This window comes from Protopterus annectens, chromosome 2.part1, assembly GCF_019279795.1.
Source record: "Protopterus annectens isolate FY-2018-M chromosome 2.part1, PAN1.0, whole genome shotgun sequence".
Lineage (NCBI taxonomy): Eukaryota > Metazoa > Chordata > Ceratodontiformes > Protopteridae > Protopterus > Protopterus annectens.
Window position 1 is genome coordinate 756,778,156 of NC_056729.1, and position 21,905 is coordinate 756,800,060.

The following is a 21,905-nucleotide window of genomic DNA, read 5'->3' on the forward strand; positions in this document are numbered from 1 at the left end:
GTACACAGTTATAGAAAGCGGCATGGAGATTACTGGCCTACACCTTTCACAAGGATATATTTCAAAGTGGATGACCTTAGCAGGCTTGTCATACTATGGCTATGGGGAGGGCAGTGTATGTGCATGGGCCATGACCCATTCATCTAGAGGTTGGCACACCACATGCGGGCACACGCAGGGTTATATCCCACAGGTATGTGTATACAGCTGCTAGATAACTACTTCCTTGTGCAATCATGTTGCACAGCTAGCACTTGCACCACATAGTCTGTCATGTTGACAGATACCAATGGCTAAGGTCTACAGTGAGTGACATCTGAACCTCATGTGGTTGTTGCCATTTGGCTGTGTACTTGGTGGGACAGACCTCATAATGGATGGTCCCTTGTGACAGTCACTCTATTCCACACATCTGTGTATGTCTACTTTTGGCTTATTATAGTGTGTTGTCCTTGGATAAATGCCTGTATTCCTATCCAGTGTGTGTGCAAAGCATGAGTGCTGCATACTGAGGAGTGTCTGCACTAACATCTGCAAATGCCAGATATGTCTGGTCCACTGTTGTTTGCAGATGTGGCCTTCATTTGTTTAAGTGTGTGAGCATGCCCAGTATGACCTTTTGGTATGTTGTTGGCTGACATTGCTCTCATTCCTCTAAGTGTGTGAGCATGCCCTGTATACCCTTCTGTATTGAATATGTGAATCAATTCCAGATAGTTTGTACTGCAGTGCAGACCTTTGTGTTGTACACCTACAGGTAGCATACTGTTTCTGCAGGGTACCCATCAATCATTTGGCAATATGGGGATAAACTGTTTAGCGGATAGTGTGTTCTGTAGGTGATTGTGTCTGTGCTGCTTCAGCTGCATGGTACTGCTGTTAGCAGAGATATTCAGAAATGTGTACTATTATACACAGTAATGTTTTCTGTCCTCATGTACTGTCAGGTGAACATTCTTACTCACAGTGATGACTTGTGGGACAAGGGTGACTGAAGCTGTGTCCTGTACTGTGGGCAGACACCTACATATTCATGGTAAGTTATGCCGTTCTGGAGGGGGAGCTGCAGACACTTGATGCTGGGTTCATGTATCTAGTTCAGCACCTTGGAACAGTGCTGGCAGAGGATCCCATACTTTTCCACCCATCAACATGGCAGTATGGCCTTATATTGCTGTGGCAATGCCTCCCAGCTGTACAGATTTGCACATGTTAGCCAGAGGCAGGAGCAATGGCTCAAGACATTTACCCTATTGTGGTGTACAGGCAGGTGTGTAGCCACCCATTTATGTGTTTGCAGCCAGGGATAGTGTACACACAGCTTGGTGTCGGACCTTGCAGATTCCATGCTGCTCATGCTCCCTCACCACCATCTGTTATTCTAACCTCTTTCATACATTATGCATACATTCGGTGATACTTTTCCTAAGGGTATCACCACATCACAGGTGAGTGTTTGTGTAGGTTCACAGTTTATGCATTGGGACATGGTGGACATGTTACTGTGGTTTGTCCTTATGGCCTTGCATATGGCTTAAATGGAGTGTGTTATGCTATTATTTGGGTGTCCATGACATAACATACATTGGCAGTACATGTGAGACATGGGCCTTTTGCAGGCGCCTGTGGGGCATTAGGTGTTGATGCAGGTCAGATGTGGCAGGCCCTTGCATTCTGTCAGTCCTACAGTCTCAGACCACCATACTATATATTCCCCTGGGGTGACAGGGTAGATGTGATAGTTGTTCATGCCAATACCTTCTATCAGTCTTGATCAGGTGGTGTAAATGCTGGCAGGGTGCTACCTACAGCTAGGGACACACCTGCATGGGACACCTGCACTGCATGCTGCAGTCTTCTACTATTGCCATATACAGATGGGGTCATACTGTATCAATTCCCCACAGCAGGGATATTGCCAGAGAGGTCCCTATGGGTGGTGTTTGCGTGGTTGGGTGCATGTGTGCTATGGACACTACTTGCATCTGACACACAGATATGCATGGGGCAATACAGTTATGCTGGCATGTGTAGGTACATCAGCTGATTCCCAATACATCAGTCCTACTTCCTTTGTGATCTGCAGGTGTTCAGGCAGACATCCCCGGTATCCTCTAATACAAGTCCTGTTACTATGACGCATACCTATATGTACCAATCCAAGGGTGTCACCATTTCATAGTGACACAATATATACTGTATGTCTGGGGTACTTTTCCCTGAGTACTGCTTGAATATCTAGCCCAACAGCCATGCCATGTCAGTCTTTCAGATGGTGACACATATTACCACCATACATTTATAATGGCTTACTGCTAGCATGTGTTATACTGGTAGGGATTGTCTTTGGCACTGCAGTTGTGAGGGCTCGTTCCTGTTATCAGCAGTAGTGGACAATGGCCACCAGGTCTTACCTCAACATGCATACGTACTGACCACTCTCACACATTTTGTAACACACACCATCCTAACACACTGAAGATCTGCATATTGTGCAAATGCTACAAGCTCTCCTGCTACCTTAGCCACCTCTGGCAATCTGTGCTCCACTCGTATTATGCCTACTCATACATGTTACTATATTTCTACACAGGATGGGGGGGACCACCTGAGTGTCACTACATTTATACACTGGATTGGGGGAAGGGGCAGACCTGTCTGTTTCCACATGACTACATAGGCATGGGGGAGCACACCTGACTGTTACTACATTTCTACATAGGATTATACATTTCTACACAGGATTGCGGGAGGATACACCTGACATTTTCTACATGTCTACATGAGAGTGGGGGGCACACCTGACTGTTACTGCATTTCTACATAGGGTTGCACGGGACACACCTGACTGTTTTTGCATGTCTACACAAAATTGGGGGGGCACACCTGACTGCTTCTACATTTCTACACATGAATGGGGGCACACTTTACTGTTTCTACAAATCTACATAGGATGGGGGGCACACTTGGCACATGCACACATTTTCTATGACTGTAGTGTTATGTCAGGTACTCCATTTCATTCTGTATTCTAACCTATTATACTGACTAGAGGCATACCAGTGTACTACAGGTCTTAGCTTTGGTTGCCCTACATATTAGTGTCTGACTTCCTACCCTTCAGAACTAACATCCCACTGCCTGACCTGCTGTGGTCTGTCTATGTAGGCCTGGGGGGAGGTTACCCATAGACATCATTCAGAGGCCATAGCACAGACTCTGTTTGGGTTTGCCTACACCTGTCCTGTTGGCTGAGACTGTTGTTGGGTATGTGAGCCTCCCTGACTGGCATGTGTGAGTCATATGGACACTATGTCACCCAGCACATTTCCTGCAGTGGGTTTTGTCACCCTGTCTAGGAGTGGCTACTATGGTGACTCCATTATGTGTTATAGATGTCATGGTGCCACTATGAGTGTCTACTGTCTGGTGCCATAACATTCAGCCACCCAATTCCCTTGCATGCTCACATCCATACCATAGATACAGGTAATGACACAGTCTACTCCATTTGGCAGTTGGTAGGTTGATTGACTTACCTTGTGGGTGTGCCAGGATTGAGGATGGTGCTGGAAGGCTGCCTATGTTGGATGCACATAGTACACTCCCTATATATGGTTGAGCACAGGTTGTGTGGACTGGCTACTATGGTGACTCCAGTATGTGTTACAGATGTCATGGTGCCACTATGAGCGTCTACTGTCTGGTGCCATAACATTCAGCCACCCAATTCCCTTGCATGCTCACAGCCATACCATAGATACAGGTAATAACACAGTCTACTCCATTTGGCAGTTGGTAGGTTGATTGACTTACCTTGTGGGTGTGCCAGGATTGAGGATGGTGCTGGAAGGCTGCCTGTGTTGGATGCACATAGTACACTCCCTATACATGGTTGAGCACAGGTAGTGTCATGTTTGGCATCCCTTTTACTGTCTGTGTGAGTCAGAGAGAGGTGTCATTCCCTGGGTCCCTACTGTGTCAGTATATGTGCTATGTATTGTCTCTTTGCCATGGCCTCGACATACAGGGCATGCCTCCATCCGCCTACTTGGGCAGGCTCAGGTTGTTCCTCCAAGTCAGTCGGTGCCTGTGCAGGCCTTGGCATTGGTGGGGGGTTGTGTGGCCCTGCCCTGTGCTGTTCCTGCTGCAGCTGTTTCTGGAGGATCATATTGTGTAGCATGGTACATGCCATAACAATTTGGGTACATGTAGCTGGTGAGTAATGCAAGGCTCCACTGGATGTGTCCAGACACCAGAACAATGACTTGAGCATCCCAAACACATTCTCTATTATAAGTCTAGTCTGTGCATGTGCCTCATTATGGGATTCTTGTTCAGGTGTGTGTGCATTTCTGATGGGTGTCATCAGCCACGGCTCCAGTGTGTAGCATGCATCCCCCACTAGGTGACCGTAAGGGATGTCCTCATTAGCAAATCTCTGGTACAGCTGTGTCAGATGCCAAATGTGGGAATCATGATAGCTTCCAAGGCAGCCAGCACACACATTCATTATAATGACCTGGGCATCGCGCACGACCTAGCAGTTGATGGAGGGGAGACCCCTGCGGTTGATGTGGGCCCTACCCTGATCATCGGGTGGTACTTTGATGCATATGTGTGTAAAGTCTATGGCACCCACTACCTCAGGGTATTCTGCTATTTGGTAGAAGAGTCGCATATTGCTGGCCAACACTTTACGGGTGTTGAGGAAATATACGTGCTCACTGCCATGTGCTGACATGGCATCCAGGAACTGTTAGAATACTCTGGATGCTGATGCCTGTGAAATCCCCATGATATCCCCAGTTGAGCTTTGGGTGGCACCTGTGGCTAGTATTCCTAGCCCTACACATACCTTGGTATCCACTGGGATTAGTTCCCCTTGCTCAGTTTGGTGTGTCAGGCGTGGCCGGCACAGCTCAACAATTTGCTGTATAAGGTCCCTGTCCATCCTATAGTGCTCCATTATCTCCAGCTCATGTAGCCCCTGGTAGGTTATCCTGGGTCTGTACACTCTTCTCTGCCTCCTCACTGTGGGTTGATCAGCAGCATTCCCATCCTCACCACCCTCAGCCTCTTCCACATGTTGTTCTATGTTGCCTGCTGCAGTCCCTATCATTTTGTAGTTTTCTTTGTTAAAAGTCCCCCACTTGTATACACCAGTGGTGTAGAGTGTTGAAAAACCAGAGGGGAAGGTGGTTGCTTAGTTTTTAGTAGTGTTCTGGGCTGGGCTGGTCTGCTGCCTGTGTAATTGGCTGATTTTGATACAGTTCACCTGCTAGCTATTCTAGTTCTCCCAGATTACCTTCATGCTGCTGTTTTCCCTTCCCATTGCCTTCCTGTTTAAGCAAAGAGGCGCGCCGCACAAACAGAGTGCTCAAATGTGCACAGAGCTGCTATTTCCTGGTTTAACTTTTTTTCTTCCTTTAAAACCCGCTGTGTGGCGCGCACACCCACTTAGGCAATGTAAAGAGTGCTAGGCAGGTTTAGACACACCCCCTAGCTTAGCTAGGAGCAAACCCAAGCCACAGTGCTCCAGTCCGCTTACAGTATGCCTGACACACACCCCTATGATGTCAGCTGCCTCTTATGATTGCAGCAAGCTATTCCTACTCTTACACTGTTGGGACCTGACTAGCATGCTGGAGAAAACTGGGATTCACTATCATTCCCCTCATTTGCATAGGATTGCCTGCTAATGCATATTTACATGTCTCACACTGAGCCCCCCCCTTAGCAACCACTACTCACTGGCCATGTTGTCTTCTGCCTGCCACTGACGTGCATGGCAGAATAGTGATTTTAGTTAGAATGCTTATTTTAGGTTTATTTTATTATTTTCCCCCCGATCCCATTTGCACACTGCTGCCCTATGCTTAAACAGCCAAGATAGGCTAAAAGAAAATAAAAGTTGATTTTTGTATTTTTTTTGGCTGTTTGCAATGTCAGTGGCCTTATACCTGGCCATTGGCATGCTTCTTGACTGATATGCAGCATTTATTTGGAGCTGTCACAGGTCCATTTTGGATTTTGCAGAAATGTACTCGGTTATTAACTGAGTACATTTCTGCAGATTGTACTAGTCCTGCACAGCTTGTTTCAAGCTTCCTGGATCACAAATACACCTCATTTGCATGGATTTCTCCTACAAATGGGGTGATTTCCATAAAAGGGCTTAGTCCATGCAGGACTATTGCAGGAGTGCTCGTGCACGCCCCTGCAGGCTGTTCCTGGATTGCATGGCAGACATATTGCCTTCTAGAGCTCCTGCACTGATCCTACATGCCATGCAAGGCATACAGAATCAGGGGAATTTATGTCAAGGTTGCACAATTTTCAAGATATGAAAATTTATTTGTGAAAGTTTACAAAAATTATAATTTGGGGTTTGTGTTATAATATATTACAGTATTTATGGAAAAGACTATGAATGAACTGACTATTATCACTGTAAAGAAAACTTCTTAACTGATAACATTGCTATTTGTACAGTTTTAATAGCATTTATTGTTCACAGAATATTTCTTTTTATCTTATTCTTTTTAAGTTTATTTTTCAGAAAATGTTGTGGAATGAAAAATGTGTGCCGGCTGTTAGATGTGTGACATTCCATGCTACATAGGTGTTAATGATTTAAAACACAACCCAGAAGAATCCCCACTGTACTAAATAATACATTTATTTATTTATTTATTGGCATTTGATTACCGGGAACATGAACTGGACCAGTGAAAACCTATTTTCAGTGGAGGCTCTGGGAGAAAAGCTCCAAGAAAAAAATCATACATTACAATTGAACATTCCAATAAATAAAAGTTGATACAATAACAAAAAATACAGATGAGAGTTGCTACATAACAAAAGATGGTACAGAATAAAAATATAAATTACATGAGAATTATACATTGTAGATAAAGGTGATATTGAAATTTCAACTGTGATTGAGGTCAAGTGCAGGCATAAGATCAATTACCAATGCTAGCCAGGTCTTATGTTGAATGGCTATTACAGATTGTAAACTCCAGGGTAGGCATGCAGACCAGGAGTTGAATATAGTAAGGAAGCTATGAGTTGTATATAGCTGTTAGGGTAGAAATGCAATTTATGATGAGGTGAAGGAGAAGTAGTTATTGTATTATAGGATTCAGAAGAAAGATCAATTGATATGGGGACTTAAGATGGATAGACAGGAAAAGAAGTATGTTAAATAATATCTGAAGAAGGGGTTGAACAGTTGCAGGTCCAGTTAGAGAGAAGATGGTTTTGAAGAACAGTTTTAAACATTGCTGCGGTTCTGTAGTAGGTGGATGTTTGTAGGCAGCATGTTCCTTTTTTTAGCTATGATCTATGTAGTAACTGTCCTGCAGGTAATGTAGGTTTAAGAACTTGGAGTAGCTGTTGTTGTTCAGATCCAGGGAACCTCAAGGGGATATAAGAGGTGAGAAGACAGATGAGCACAGAAGAGTCTTGTGGTTTGTATATAAGTTTATGAGCAGTTGAAAGCTGGAGAAGTAATAGGTAGTGGAGGAGTTCTAACCAATGCAATTTTTTAGGGCAGTGCAGTGGTGGGTGCTATTGCGGCTGTTTGTAGCAAATTTAGCTATCTTATTATAGCAAGTTTCTAATTTAGATTGCAAGGAGCATTATACATTGATAAGTAAAGGTGCACCATAAGTTAGAGATAGAAGTAGGTATGATATTGTAAGCAGTTGTTTAGTATGGAGGGAGAGGAACTTATTATGTCTATAGAGTAGCCCTAACTTTTTATGGGTCTTACTAATATTGTTTTGGATATGCAGGTCAGATTTAAAGCTTTCATCAGTTATTACTCCCAACAGCTTAGTGTAGGTTACTAGATCAATTTTTGTGGAGTTATGGGAGAATATGGTGACCTCAGCTTTATTCATAGGGGATTGTCTCTTGGGAGTAAAAATCCTAAATTTGGTTTTATTTTGGATTTAAAGAAAGGTGATTATTTTGAAGCCATGTTTCCACAGTGGAAAATGCTGCTTGAGTGTTTTACTGAAATATATTTATAGTAGGTGCAGAACAGACTATGGTGGAGTCATCTGCATACTGTACAAGAGAGCCATGCAGGATGGCTTGGTGTAGTTTGTTAAAGATATTGAATAGAAGGAGGCCTAAAATTGAGCCTTGGGGGATGCCTGTAGGGTTGTGAAGGAAAGGGGAAATGGAATTTTGCCATTTAATGGCATGGTCTCTATTTGAGAGATAGCTTTTGAACCAGCTAAAAGACTGGGGAGAAAGTCCAATACTGTTGAGCTGGGAGAGGAGGATTGAATGAGAGATCATATCAAATGCTTTAGATAGATCTAAGAAAAGAGCGGACACAATATATCCTGAGTTCCTAGCTTTGTTAACAGTGTCTAAGAAGGAGATTAGAGCAGTAAAGGTACTATGACCTGGGCAGAACCCATGTTGAGTTGGGGAGAGGATGTTGTTTTTCAGGAGATAGTCTACTTGCAGAACTATTACTGATGTGTTGCATGAGTTCCTGGATGGTGAGGAGATACCTGTATCATTAGCTTCAAAGCCAGTGATAAAAATTTTATCTAACCACATTCAGATAAATACAGCAACCCTTATAGTCAGGGGAGTAATGAACTGCAACCATTTTAAATCATTAAAACTACAATTTACCAGTCATATTTTTTTTTCTTTTGGAAAGGATGTTGGCAATGACCACAGAAGGCTGCTAATCTAGTCACATTCTTTCAAGCAGAGTACATATATTGTACTGAATTCCACGTGAACATGCAGCATGCTGATGCATGGTGATGCCAGTGGACAGTCATGGTTACTGTATAAACAGAATAAGATCAGAGCACTGCTTGTCACTGTTAAGTATTAATGTCAGTAATTAGAAATGCACCTGAATGAATTTAGAAGCAGTCAAGTGCAATCCAATCTATGAAATCATTATAAACATTTAGCAAAAAGGAGAAAGTTCTTGGAATCCCACATTCCTAGTCAGTAAAGAATAACTATGCACATATCAGCATGTCTTACTATTTTGGTACAAGCTGCTAATTCCTTTATCATGAAATGCCAGGTTACAAATGTAGAAAGCAGTATAAAAAAGGGTACTTAAAACTGTAACATGAAAACCTTGTTTATGTTGGCAACAATATGATTCAAAATATACCAACACTGTGACATCTATTAGCATGTTAGCATATCATGCTGTTATTTGTTTAGCAGGACCTCTCATGCATTCAGTGGATTTATACTCTAAATATGTACTTCATATTGTCAGAGGTCATCTATGTAGTTAACTACGTGAAAAAAAACATGCTTAATGTTGCAAACATGTTCTTTAGAAATGTTCTCCTGAGTAATAACACACAATTTACTTCAGAGAAATGTAATTACGTCACAAAACAAAAATAAATAATAAAGCATTTCACAACTGATGCTTCATTCCCAACATCTGGATAAGAATGGGCTAGCTGAAAGTTTTAGTACATCTTTGAGGAAACAGAAAAGTTATGAGTCACAGACTCAAACCTTTGTGTTTCAAGATAGTTTGATTTTTTATGGGCTACAGAAATGCAGCACATACAGACACCAACAATAAAATCCTAGCACTGCTGTCCTGAAAATGAATTTACCAGTCATTTCTTAGAATCACTGAGGTAGCATATTTAAAGGAAAACACATAACAATGTCAATAAGATGTGTGAGCAAATTTTACTATCATTCAATATGAGGAAGTTTTTAGAAGTTATTCTACTGTGAGATGGCCTTTGTTATATACCCAATGGCAGCCTCCTAAACTATTTATGTTTATTTATAATCAACTGCAAAGTCACTGAGCAAAGGGAGAATATGACCTTCTTGTTATCATCTATGGAATTATACAAACAAAAAGCCGCAAAACAGATGAACCAGAATGGCTTCAGTGGTGAAACATCGATCCACTAGGTGTATAATATGCAACAAAGCAATTTATTAACAACTCACAGAGGAAAAAAATGAATAATAGTAAACCAACTGAGTCAAATCCAATCGCTTCCGTCTCCTGTGTAGGAGACTTTTTCAAGAACAGAGCATGCCCAACAACTAAAAACTTTTATACCATCATTAATTAAGATTCAAATCAAAAGCACCAATCATTTTCTGTTATAACAAATTCACCTGTCTAGGCTCTTTAACTTCAAAAAACAAGTAATTGTAATAGAATCATTCAGGCCTGGCCATTGAGTAGCATTCGTTCTTAATTGCCATAAAGCTTCATTCATTTCCAAATGTAAAGAGCCTAGATAGGTGAATTTGTTATACATTGTATTTTAACATAGGTGGTTATCCAACAATTTTTAAGTCTTTAACATAATATGCTTATGTATCTATTTATTTATTAATGTATTATAAATACATTTATCATTTGTTTATTAAACCTAAAAAAAAATGTTATGATACCAACATATTTTTTCAATGTTGACAATGAACTTTTATTACTTTTATTAATTTCATTAATTATGTGCATTCTGACCCTCTAAAATGAATTTTATTGTGTATACAAGTTATATATATGCTCACATATTTTAGCTTTTACTCATACAGACATTGGGCCAGATTCAGGAAGCCTCCGTGTAAGAGTTATAACTCTTACACGGAGGCTGATTAAAGTGTGATGTCAGCATGTTATGCATATGCATGAGGTGCATGAGGCATGCTGAATCACACTGTAACTCTTACACGAACCATGTAAGACAGTAGGGAGCGTGTCCGTTGGCTAAGCCCTGCAAGAGGACACGCCCCCGGAAGTCTATAATGGCTGAAAGTAAACAGCCACGAGAAAGGCCATGGAAATGTGAATAAACACACTACACAACACATGCCCCCACAGACCAGCAATGTAAAGAGTGAACAGATGTTATAAAATGAAAATAAAACTGTTTTATTTTTTTAAACCCGTAAATGTTTGCTACTGTGTGCGCTGTGTGCTGGTGCTACTAAGCGCAACTGCAGTTAGCAATCAGTGGAAAAGGATATAAGAACTAAATATGCAAAGTAAGCCAAGAAGTAATAGCATAGCAGTAGAGTTGTCGGCTTGAAAGCAGGCAGGCAAGGTTCGAGCCCACACAACAACCTTTTTTTTTTTTGTAAATAAGCACTAAAAAGGCCCCTGACAGTATTGTACAAATGTAAAAGTATTTCCTTTTGTAAAATGGAATGAAATGGAGCATATATTTCCAAGTAATACAATAATAAAAATTGTTAGAAATGTACTGATAGCTAAACTGCAGTGAGACAGAGTGCCCGTAGCTAAGTAGTGTTTCACAAAGTGCAAATTGCTTGCTCATAGCTAAGCACTGGTTTAACAGGCTCAAACTGTGTGCAACTAGCTGTGCTTAGTTTAACATGTGTGCTACTAGCCAATTAAGGTGTAACCCAGCGCACACCGTTTGCCAGCGTAACAAGCTAACCGGCGGTGCGCATGCGTGAGCTCCGTGCAAATGAGCGCAGACCTGGTTTTAAGTGCTTAAAAGTGCTTTTGGCATGTTTGATTGACAGGTCCTGAAGTCATTTCTAGACAGTCATAAAAATTAAAATTCAGTGGTCAGATTCGAACCCAGGATACCATGCACTAGAGTCAAGGTACTAAACCACTAAGCCATGACAGCAGTACTTAGAAATGCAGAAGTAGCATATATATAGGATGTAATCCAAAATGGAGCATGATAAACTAGTTTCTGTGAAGTAGATACAATTCTAAACCGGCCAGTCATAGAAATGTGTGGGAAAATCGGCATATATAAGCCCCATAGGCGGGAATACACAGCATAAACGATTGTAGAATAGACCTGCAGGCAGAATGAGTGGAGTAGGGGAGGGACGTTGCTTTCGAGCACAGCGGTGGGGCATTGAGGAGTCCAGATACATGGTCTGGCTCCTAGTTCACCATCATGAGGCCCAACTCATGCAGGGCCAGGTCTCATGGGGAGCGTACAGGGCGGAGGCATGGGACCAGTTGGCTCATGATCTTACTAGTGCTACTGAGATTCCACGCACTGGTGAGCAGGTCCGTCACCACCATGTGGACCTGAAGCGATGTAAGCAAGACCAGTTGACCCAATGGATCCAGGAGGCTCGGGATATGCCCAACGCCCCACTACTGAGTAAGTTACATTTTACTTATGTATGTAAGGAATTCAACTAGCTGATACCATGGAGATGTGTATCCCAATATTACTTGTTTTGTATTACAGCTGCAGGTGTCTGCTCTATGAATCGACAGGCACATGACCGCAGGCTGGTGCGGCTGCACCACCATGCAGGTTAGTAACCCCACCTAGTACTTGTAAATAAATATTATAGTGTAGCATGTAGCAGAACACTGCATTGTATTGATTAAAAGTAATAGAATGTGCAAGCAATGAGTGAAAGTCTGCAGGTATGGCTGCAACAAGATCATCAGTATGCAAGTGAAACTGGAAATATAAGTGATAGAAATAAATAGTGCTGTAATACAGATGTCCCACCATTAATTAAATGTAGTATAACCTGCAGTAGTCTCAAGAGTACAGCTTCAGAATCTGAGGTAATCACATGTGAGATATATATCCCCTGTTGAAATGCTGAATCATGACAGAAGTGAGGCTGCTGGAAAGTGTTGGAATCACCACAGGTCTAATATGTGAACAAAGCCTAGAAGTACCAACCTGAACTGTGAAATTGCAGGATGTGTGAGAGTGACAGAAAGGGTCATGTATCAATGAATAAAGTAGTAATAACTCCTGAATATATAAGCTTCAGTGTGGTTCTGCAGAACTAAATGCATGTGGGAATTAAAACTTAACATCCCAAACTGATTTCAGTGTGTCTGACTCTTGAATGTCCAGGCCAAAATCTGTATATGGTGATCACAGTCAGCAATTTGCAGATAGAATGAATGATTGTCTGACATACTAAACATCCATAGTTGTCCCCTGCCCTGTCATCAAAGTGTAGCAGGATGATGTATCTGACCAAATTCAAAATAACTAGGATAGTGATGTATCTGTAACAGGTCTAGCATGACAGTCAAGTAAAAATCATTTGGAAACTATCACCCACAAGTTAATTGTGTTTCTATTACAAATGTATATCAATGTATAATTTATGAATGTGCCATCATTTTCTTTCTCCACCCCACCCTATAATTGCAAATTAAAAAACCCACTAAATATTGGTATGTGAACATTTCATTAACCATGGACATTTGTCCTGTTTCAAAAATATATGCATGTCTGTTGTTGCATGTGCCCTGTTCATACCTGCAAACCTGCAAACCTGATGGCATGTTGCCATTAATCAACCCTGCATGTTGTTTGATTGTGTATTTCCGTTCAAATAATGCATGTGATATTGATATGCCCATTGTTCAATGGTGTTAATATCTGGGTGTTTGTTTAATGGGAATACCAATGCATGCTGTTACAACTAATTTGAATGAAATAATATGCCACTAACCCAAACTAACATAACATACTCACAAACCTAGAACGCTTGGGAAGGCAGGTCCCAGCGGACCCACCTCTCCCACCTCAGCTGGCGAGTGCACCTGGCACTAGTGCCCAGGCCGGACCCTCCTCCAGTGGCCCTGTGCCACCTTTGGGTGGAAGCGCTGCAGGGGATGGGGCCCATCCCCCCTCTGCAAGCGTGGCCGGAGGAGCACATCCACTCACCCTCCAAGGTGTCCGGTCTGTGGTGTGAAGGGAGATCCAAGACACTGTTCCTGAGCCCGTACGCCAGCTTGAGGCCCAGGTGGCACAGCTTATGGGCATGCCCATTGTCCCGCCTGCACAGCCCCAGCACAGCCCCGTCCTGGGCTGAGAAGGAACAGTGGCAACTGCCTATGGGTGGGGATATCAGTTCCACTGTTGCCATCTGTGGGCTCATGTGCCCTGGATATCCCAACCTCCGTCCCCATCAATTGTGTAACCCCCCACATGTGTCATACACTGCCCCTGTATGCGTCTTGTCTGTCTTGTCTGTTAACCTACCTCCCCAGCTATACCGACTACCTCACCTGACATACCACTCTCACCTGATAAAAAAAAAAAAAAAAGGGCACTCTGTACCCACAAAAAAACTACGCCCCATACATTGCTGTCCATGTTGCACACATGTCCGCTGGACATTGAAACTGTTAATTACAATTGGCTGTACAACAGGTGTTAATGTTGTCCTGACACCTCTCTCAGGGGTGGAAGGTTCCAAATGTCACACCAAATTGCATACAAATGCACAGTTGTTGCTGAGAAAGACATGGGCAGCTATGGGCCTCACCTACATCCTTCCTGCAGATTCCAAGCTTGTTTCCCTACTGTCTTACCCTCTTTGTGACCCCTTTTTCACCACTTACCTGTCACCCCTTTTTCTTTTCTTTCAAAGAAAATAGCGCGGGTGTGCACTTGTGTGCGTGGAGCTCACCGCCAGTGCATGTGAGCTCAGCAAATGAGCGAAGACCTGGTTTTAAATGCTTAAAAGTGCCTTTGGCACTTTTGATTGACAGGTCCTGTACTCATTTCGAAAGAAAAATAAATACCCACTGTCAGTCTCGAACCCAGGACCTTGGCAACACTAAGCCATGACTTTCACACAAGAACATAGTGCTAAAATATATATAACATGTAATAGTAGGAATCAATATAAAGGCAATATAGGATGTGTACTACCCAAAGCATGTCAGGTAGATCTTTAATGCCTGAATTACTGGATTCCCATACTAGTTTAGTGTTCACGGAAACAGCCTGCTAATTGTTAGCTTGTACATAATAATGTAAGGTAATGTGTAATGTACATATATGAAAGTATTATATGTACACATATATATATATATATATATATATATATATATATATATATATATATATATATATATATATATATATATATATATATATTAATACATATGAAATATAGTGGTAGGTGTCAGTATTCACACACACTCACTACAGGAAACAGTGAAAATAAATGCAGCAACCACAATCTACAACACAGCCTGACTCCTGTGAGACTTAATAACCCTTTTAACTGTGTAAAGGTGCCTTCAGCACTTTGATTGACAGGTCCTATACTCAGTTTGAAAGAAAAATAAATTCCTACTATTAGTCTCGAAGCCAGGACCCTGGTAACACTAGTCTGTATAACCTACCACTAAGCCATGACACTCATACAAGAACATAGTGCTAAAATAAATATAACATGTAATAGTAGGAATCAATATAAAGGCAATATAGGATGTGTACTACCCAAAGCATGTCAGGTAGATTTTTAATGCCTGAATTACTGTATTCCCATACTAGTTTAGTGTTCACGGAAACAGCCCTGCTAATTGTCAGCTTGTACATAATAATGTAAGGTAATGTACATATATGAAGGTATGTATATGTACACATACATATATATATATATATATATATATATATATATATATATATATATATATATTAATACATATGAAATATAGTGGTAGGTGTCAGTATTCATACACACTCACTACAGGAAACAGTGAAGATAAATGCAGCAACCAGAATCTGCAACACAACCTGACTCCTGTGAGACCTACTAACCACTTTAACTGCTTAAAGGTGCCTCCAGCACTTTGATTGATAGGCCCTGTACTCAATTTGAAAGCAAAATATAAGCATACTAGTAGGCCCTACCACAAGACCATTGTAACACTAGTCTGTATGACCTACCAGTAAGCCATGACTCTCATACAGGAATATAGTGCTAACATAAGTTGAACATGTAATAGTAGGAATGAAGATAAAGGCAATATAGGATGTGTACTACCCAAAGCATGTCAGGCAGACTTTTACTGTCCCAATTACTGGATTCCCATACTAGTTTAGTGTTAACAGAAACAGCCCTGCTAATTGTTAGCTTGTACCCAATAATGTCAGCTAATGTACATATATGAAAGTATGTATATGTACACACATATATATATATATCATGATGGATGAGTAAAGAGGCACAATGACCTCCCCTGCCGTACATGTGAATCACTTCATGATTAGCTGGGCTATATAACATGTCTTTCAATCCACTTTGGCCACGTGGTTGACAAATGACAGATTGCTATCAAGTTTGTTCCACAGGTCCCCAATTACGTCTTCTGTACTCAATGGCTTAACACCTATGTGGTACTTTGCCACCAATGTGGAGGTGTGGGAATCTTCAATGAATATTGATACTCCCCTCCTTTTGTTTGGTCCAAGTGTTGGGGCCGACAAGAATGGTAACAGGTATAACTTGGTAGTGCTGGTGTGCTCCTGGGAAACCTGAAACAGGTTTCTGTTACTGCACAGATATCGATGTCCATAATGCTACGTAGAGTTTTGAGTGCGTGTATCCTGAGGTCTAGACTTCTGGTGTTGAGTAGCATTACTCTTAGTGCCTCATCCTTTGTGATACGTATGGATGTGGGTTTGCCTTATGAGCCTTGCCTAATAAAGGCACTATGGGTGTAGCAAGAGCCTCTGCCAAAATCCAAAGCCCAGGGTGACAGGTGCAAGCTGTCCCTAGCAAAGCATCGTGGCTTGTACAGCATATCACCCCAAGATGACAGGCATTGGCTCACCTGTGAATGACACCAGTACTTCAGTCAATTGTTGAAAGTGATCATCTTGCCTTAATATTGTGGCATCATTCTTGGTGAGGGTAAGATGCTACTCAGGGTCAGGGTCATACTGTCTTGGGCTACATGCTCAGAGAGCTCCTTTCTGTCTCATGTCATGTAGTCCAGGGAGGTATGTGTCAGGTCATTCACACCAGCATGGACAATGTGTGAGTCATACTTGCCTTGGAGTTACTTGAGTGTTTGTGTTATGTGGCGGGTTGTAGTGCCCGACAGGCTGCACACTGTGACCCTCTCCTCGTTAAGCCTGGGGAACGTGATGTCAGTGTGCCTGATGATAGAGGCACCTGTTACAAGTGTATGAGGTGTGTTGTTTACTGTTAAGGGCTGTGAGTGTTCAGCACATTGGCTTTGTGAGATATGTGTTGCACGTGTTTGTTTTTGTGGTAGTGGTTGCTTGGGTGTCTGCTTTGGAGGTCTCTGCTGCTTAGGCAGATCTTTATTCTGAGCCTCCGAGTATGTTTTTGTGTGATTATGTGTTTGCTTTGCTGTCGCGGTAGGTCTATGTGAGACTGGAATTGTAGTGAGTGTGGTTTCCTTCTCCATCTGACTAGTTATGGCAGTATTGAGTAGAGAGAGCCTATCCTCCAGTTTGGTATATGGTTGCATCACTCACATGTGTTTCAATTTGTTGTTAGGAGGAGGGGGTTGTCTGTGTACATGCGGCTGTTATAACATTGCCTCTGGATTACCACACTCACCAGCTGGACTGGAGAGGAGATTGACAACTGACCTTTGGACATGATAGAATACTATTGTGAATTCCGTAATAATTGAAAACAAGGTCCAGTGGGGAGTGAGGGTGTACTGATATCACTTACTACTGCTGACTGATATAATAGCTTCAGTGAGCAAGTGCCAGGTAACATAAGTGCAATGTGTTACAATTAAGTAAATGCAAGAACAACAAGCAGTCACTTGCTGTCAAGTGTAACAAAGAAATACGTACAGTAAGCAATGCAGATATCAGTAGTGATTCACAGAAGTGCTGAGAAGCTGTGTATTATGTGGAAGTAGCGTACCAGTGATATAACAAGCTAACAAATAACAAGCATATGCACAAAGCTAGATTCAGGAGGCTTGGATGTAGTGTATGCTACAGCAAACAAGGTGTACCAATGTCAGTAAGATACAGTTCAAATATGCAGGCACTATAAACCTGAAACCAGAAGTTCCCAGCCTATTCTCACACAAGAGTGCAGACCACAAACCTTGTTAATGTTACATAACTGGCCTGAAGGCCAACTGCTTATACCAGAACTAATACACTTGGACACTGGGCTCTCAATCAGCAGTTCCCAACTTAGAAGGATGAAAGCTATGTGTCCTGCCACCACAGTGCTTGCCACAAACCTCCCTAATGTAAAACAACTGGTCTGAAGGCCAAGTGCTTAATCCAACAGACTTAGAATGATAGCTGCACTTTAATCAAGTTACAACCAAGCACTAATAAGTACAATTTAATACTCCCTGTATAGAATGTGTACCATATATTGCTGACATACTCTGCTGATAACCTGTTTGTGTTCCTTTCCAGGGGAATATGGCTCCGAAAAGGAACCCTGCCTACTCTGCTGCAGAGGACGAAGTCATCCAACAGAGCCTGGTGCATGACTATGACATCCTGTTTTCACGCACCGCCCAGAGTCAGCAGGAGAGGTCTGCACTGTGGCAAAACCTTGTCAGCAGGATAAATGATGTTGGCATGCATGATAGGACATATGAGCAGGTGAGACATCACTGCAGTGATTTGATTAGAAATGTCCGCCAGCGTGCTGCAGATATCCGCAGGCAACAGATTGCCACAGGTGGGGGGGTGGCCACACATCCCCCCCTCACCAGACAGGAGGGGCTACTGCTAAGTGTTGTGGATCCAGCCCCAGAACAACAACACCATCAGACGTGCATCATGATGGAGGTTGGATCTACACAGCAGCAAGACACCGAGCGTGCAGGTAAGATGCCATATTTATTTATATTTTGTTATTTATTTACATTTGTTGAGCGGGCTATTCTAGCTGGATATATATCCATTTTCAGTAGAGGCCCGGGGAGAAAAGCTCCACACATAACATAATAAAGGCAGACAGACAAGCTGTTAATAAAGACATACAAAATAATAGAAATATAAATCAACTTGTTAATAAAATCAACATACATTTAAGGAACTCAAACAGTTTAAACTCATACACAATGTTCTGTCGGTTTTAAAGCAATTTTACCTAAAACATAAAGGTTATGCAATAAGGCAAAAGCCATATAGGTAACAGTTAAAGCTCAGAAGGGTAGAAGTAGAAGGAGTATGAAAGATAAAATAATAGGGAAGAGGCAGGAGTCAAGAAGAGAAGAGAGGAAAAGAAGGAAGACAGTCAAGAGGAGGTGGGAGAGATGGGAGAAGTAGGTCAGAGCATAGAAGGACAGCAAGGGAGAAGACACAGGGTAGAAGCTAGTTTTTACGCACAATGATGGGTTAAAGGTAAAGAGAGGGTGGGGAGAGGAAAGTTAGCCTGGAGTACTACAAGAACAAAGCCAGTGGTTTTGGAAGTACAGTTTGATTTGTTGTTTGAAGAGAGGTAAGGGTGAGATTAGAGTTAACTCCTTGTATGTACATATGACTGTTCTGTACACTGTTACTTCATGCAAGCATAAGGTGTGCACGTGGTATGTATCTGTCAGCATGATATGTAATTGTGCATGTGTGATACTGACATTATGAGCAGATGATGTGTATACGGAAACTAGTGTACTACTGTACTGTATCATATGCAAAACAAATGGTACACTTGTGCCCACTGACATTACTGTCTTCATATTTCCAGGTCCCTCCCATCTAGCAATGAGGCAGGCCATACATGCTGGTGAGTGTGTTTAACATTACCTGAAAAACAATCTATAATACTAGTAAGAGTAGTGTAACTCAGTACAGATGTGTGTGTGTACTTTGGGGTGTGCATGTGTGCAAGTGTGCCTGTGCCCATGTGTGCATGTATGTGTGTGTCCATGAGTGCATGTGCCCATTTCTGAATGTGTGCATTAGTATTGAAGTGCATCACTGTCAAATATGTGTTGAGACTGTAATCTGTGTTCCCTGTTTTCCTCCCGTAGGTTTTGGTGCTGCTCTGGTGACCTGCAGCAGGGAACCTGAATCTTGTGCCCCAGGTACTGATGATGATGAAATGTCTATAATGGTGCAGGAAGGTGTGTCTGGGTCCACCATTGGTCAGCCAATTGACAGTACACAGCTGTCAACCCCTTCAATGCACACAGTCTTCCTGCCGTTACATCCTTTGTCACCATTGTCCCTAGGTGATGGAGAGTATGCAGTGGGCATAGACCAGGGTAATGTGGTACCTGTGGTACATGCATCCCCACAAAGCAGCCATGAGCAGGGTCCTCCAATGGTACCATGCAGACAGTCACCCATGGGTTCTCGTGGGGGCATCCGTGGCCGTACTGCCTCTGGCCGACGTGCCCAAGGAGGTATGTCAACCACCACTATGTTTCAGACTGTTATGCAGGCACAGGCACGTATGGAAAAGTACAGCAGACAGGGTCTGAGGGAGCTGAGAGCATGTCGCACAGCCATGACAGACGGCATACGTGACATTGCGAATGCTATTCGTAACTTCACAGATGTCGTTGACAGACATTGTGGGGACATACAACAGCTGCTCCACAACCAGATGTCCATGGGCCAGGGCGATGGTGTGCGTTTGCGACGTCGACGTGGCCATATGCCGGCAACAGCACCCAGCTGGCAGGGGCCGCAGATGACAACAGGCCCACTCACGCACCTCAAGTGCCAGCACCAGCCCCAGCAATGCTGGGTCTGTGCTTTCATCAGTACGCCCCAGGAGACCACGTGCACGTGGCTCTGGACAGTCCCAACAGGGAACTGTGTCCAGTCAACACACCCCCGCTTCCGATGACAGTACCCAGTCTGGGTTAGTACCGGATACGGTCCGTAGCACCCCTGCCAGGCACAGGTACCATGTCCTTGCCCACAGACACTGATCTGGATGACCTGACAGGTGCAGTCTGTGGCTGTCCACAAAACCCTGTACATGGCAGCCATTATGTGGGACTGTGTGTGTGCTTACACACATGCAGAAATGTAACACCTAGGGCAAACACATACACACACACACACACACACACACACACACACACACACACACACACACACACACACACACACACACACACACACACACTGCACCAACACTGGTCCACCCTGTACTGCTGCCCCTCACAAACACACATACACACACATGTCGATTGGTGGTACCAGTGGCTGGCTTGGGCATACCTAACCCACACCCTGTGCATATGATGACACTGTGCCACCTCCTGCATACTACAACATCAGTGCAGGAAAAGGTAAACACGTTGCTGATGCACAGGGTGACTACATAGATGTGTATAAGAAGTAACATGTTGGTAACTGTTCACTGTTCCACTATGATTGTGTGTATATCCCAGCATTCCTGCTGCAGTAACTGTATGAATGTCCTGAATTGTTATCTGCACCCATACTACTTACCAAAGTGTACCAGCTGCACACCATCACATGCTACCATTGACTATGGGAATGTGCATCATGTGCTGTTATGTAGATTCAGCTATATGTATCTGTTCTGTCACACATGCATTTACACACACCCTGCTACCCCCACACATGCCCACAATCACCTGCCATTCCCATTACATATCACCCTACATGGGTAGCTCTCCATCCATGACAGGTACACATTTGAAAAGTGCACTATGGATTACTACCGATCCTCCTCTCTACCTGTACTCACAGGGTGCAGGCAACCTCATTAGTTTAAAAGTGTAATGTGCATCAGGTACTGTGGTACCCTGATTGCCACATCAAACATGTTTTCCATACGGAAATGCACACACAGAAACATCCCACATCCACATACTTGCCACATTCAGGCTTCAAAACACTATCTAGGTATATCCTGGTACATGTGCGTGTTACAGTAGCATGTAGCACTATACTGAGTACTGCCAGTTGTTTGTATAGGGTAAAAGGATTGTTCGTTTATCCTACTTCGTTTTGTGGACATTTCTTGAAGAAGTGTTACCTTACATGCGTTATTGGTACCAACACCTTCTCTTTTGTTGTTTTGTTTGTATAGGGTGCTGTCAACATCACTGTTTGTTAAGGGAAATGTGCAACCTGCAGTGCATAGCCCCATTTGGCAAAAGCCACATCCCACCCCCAGCATTGTGCACA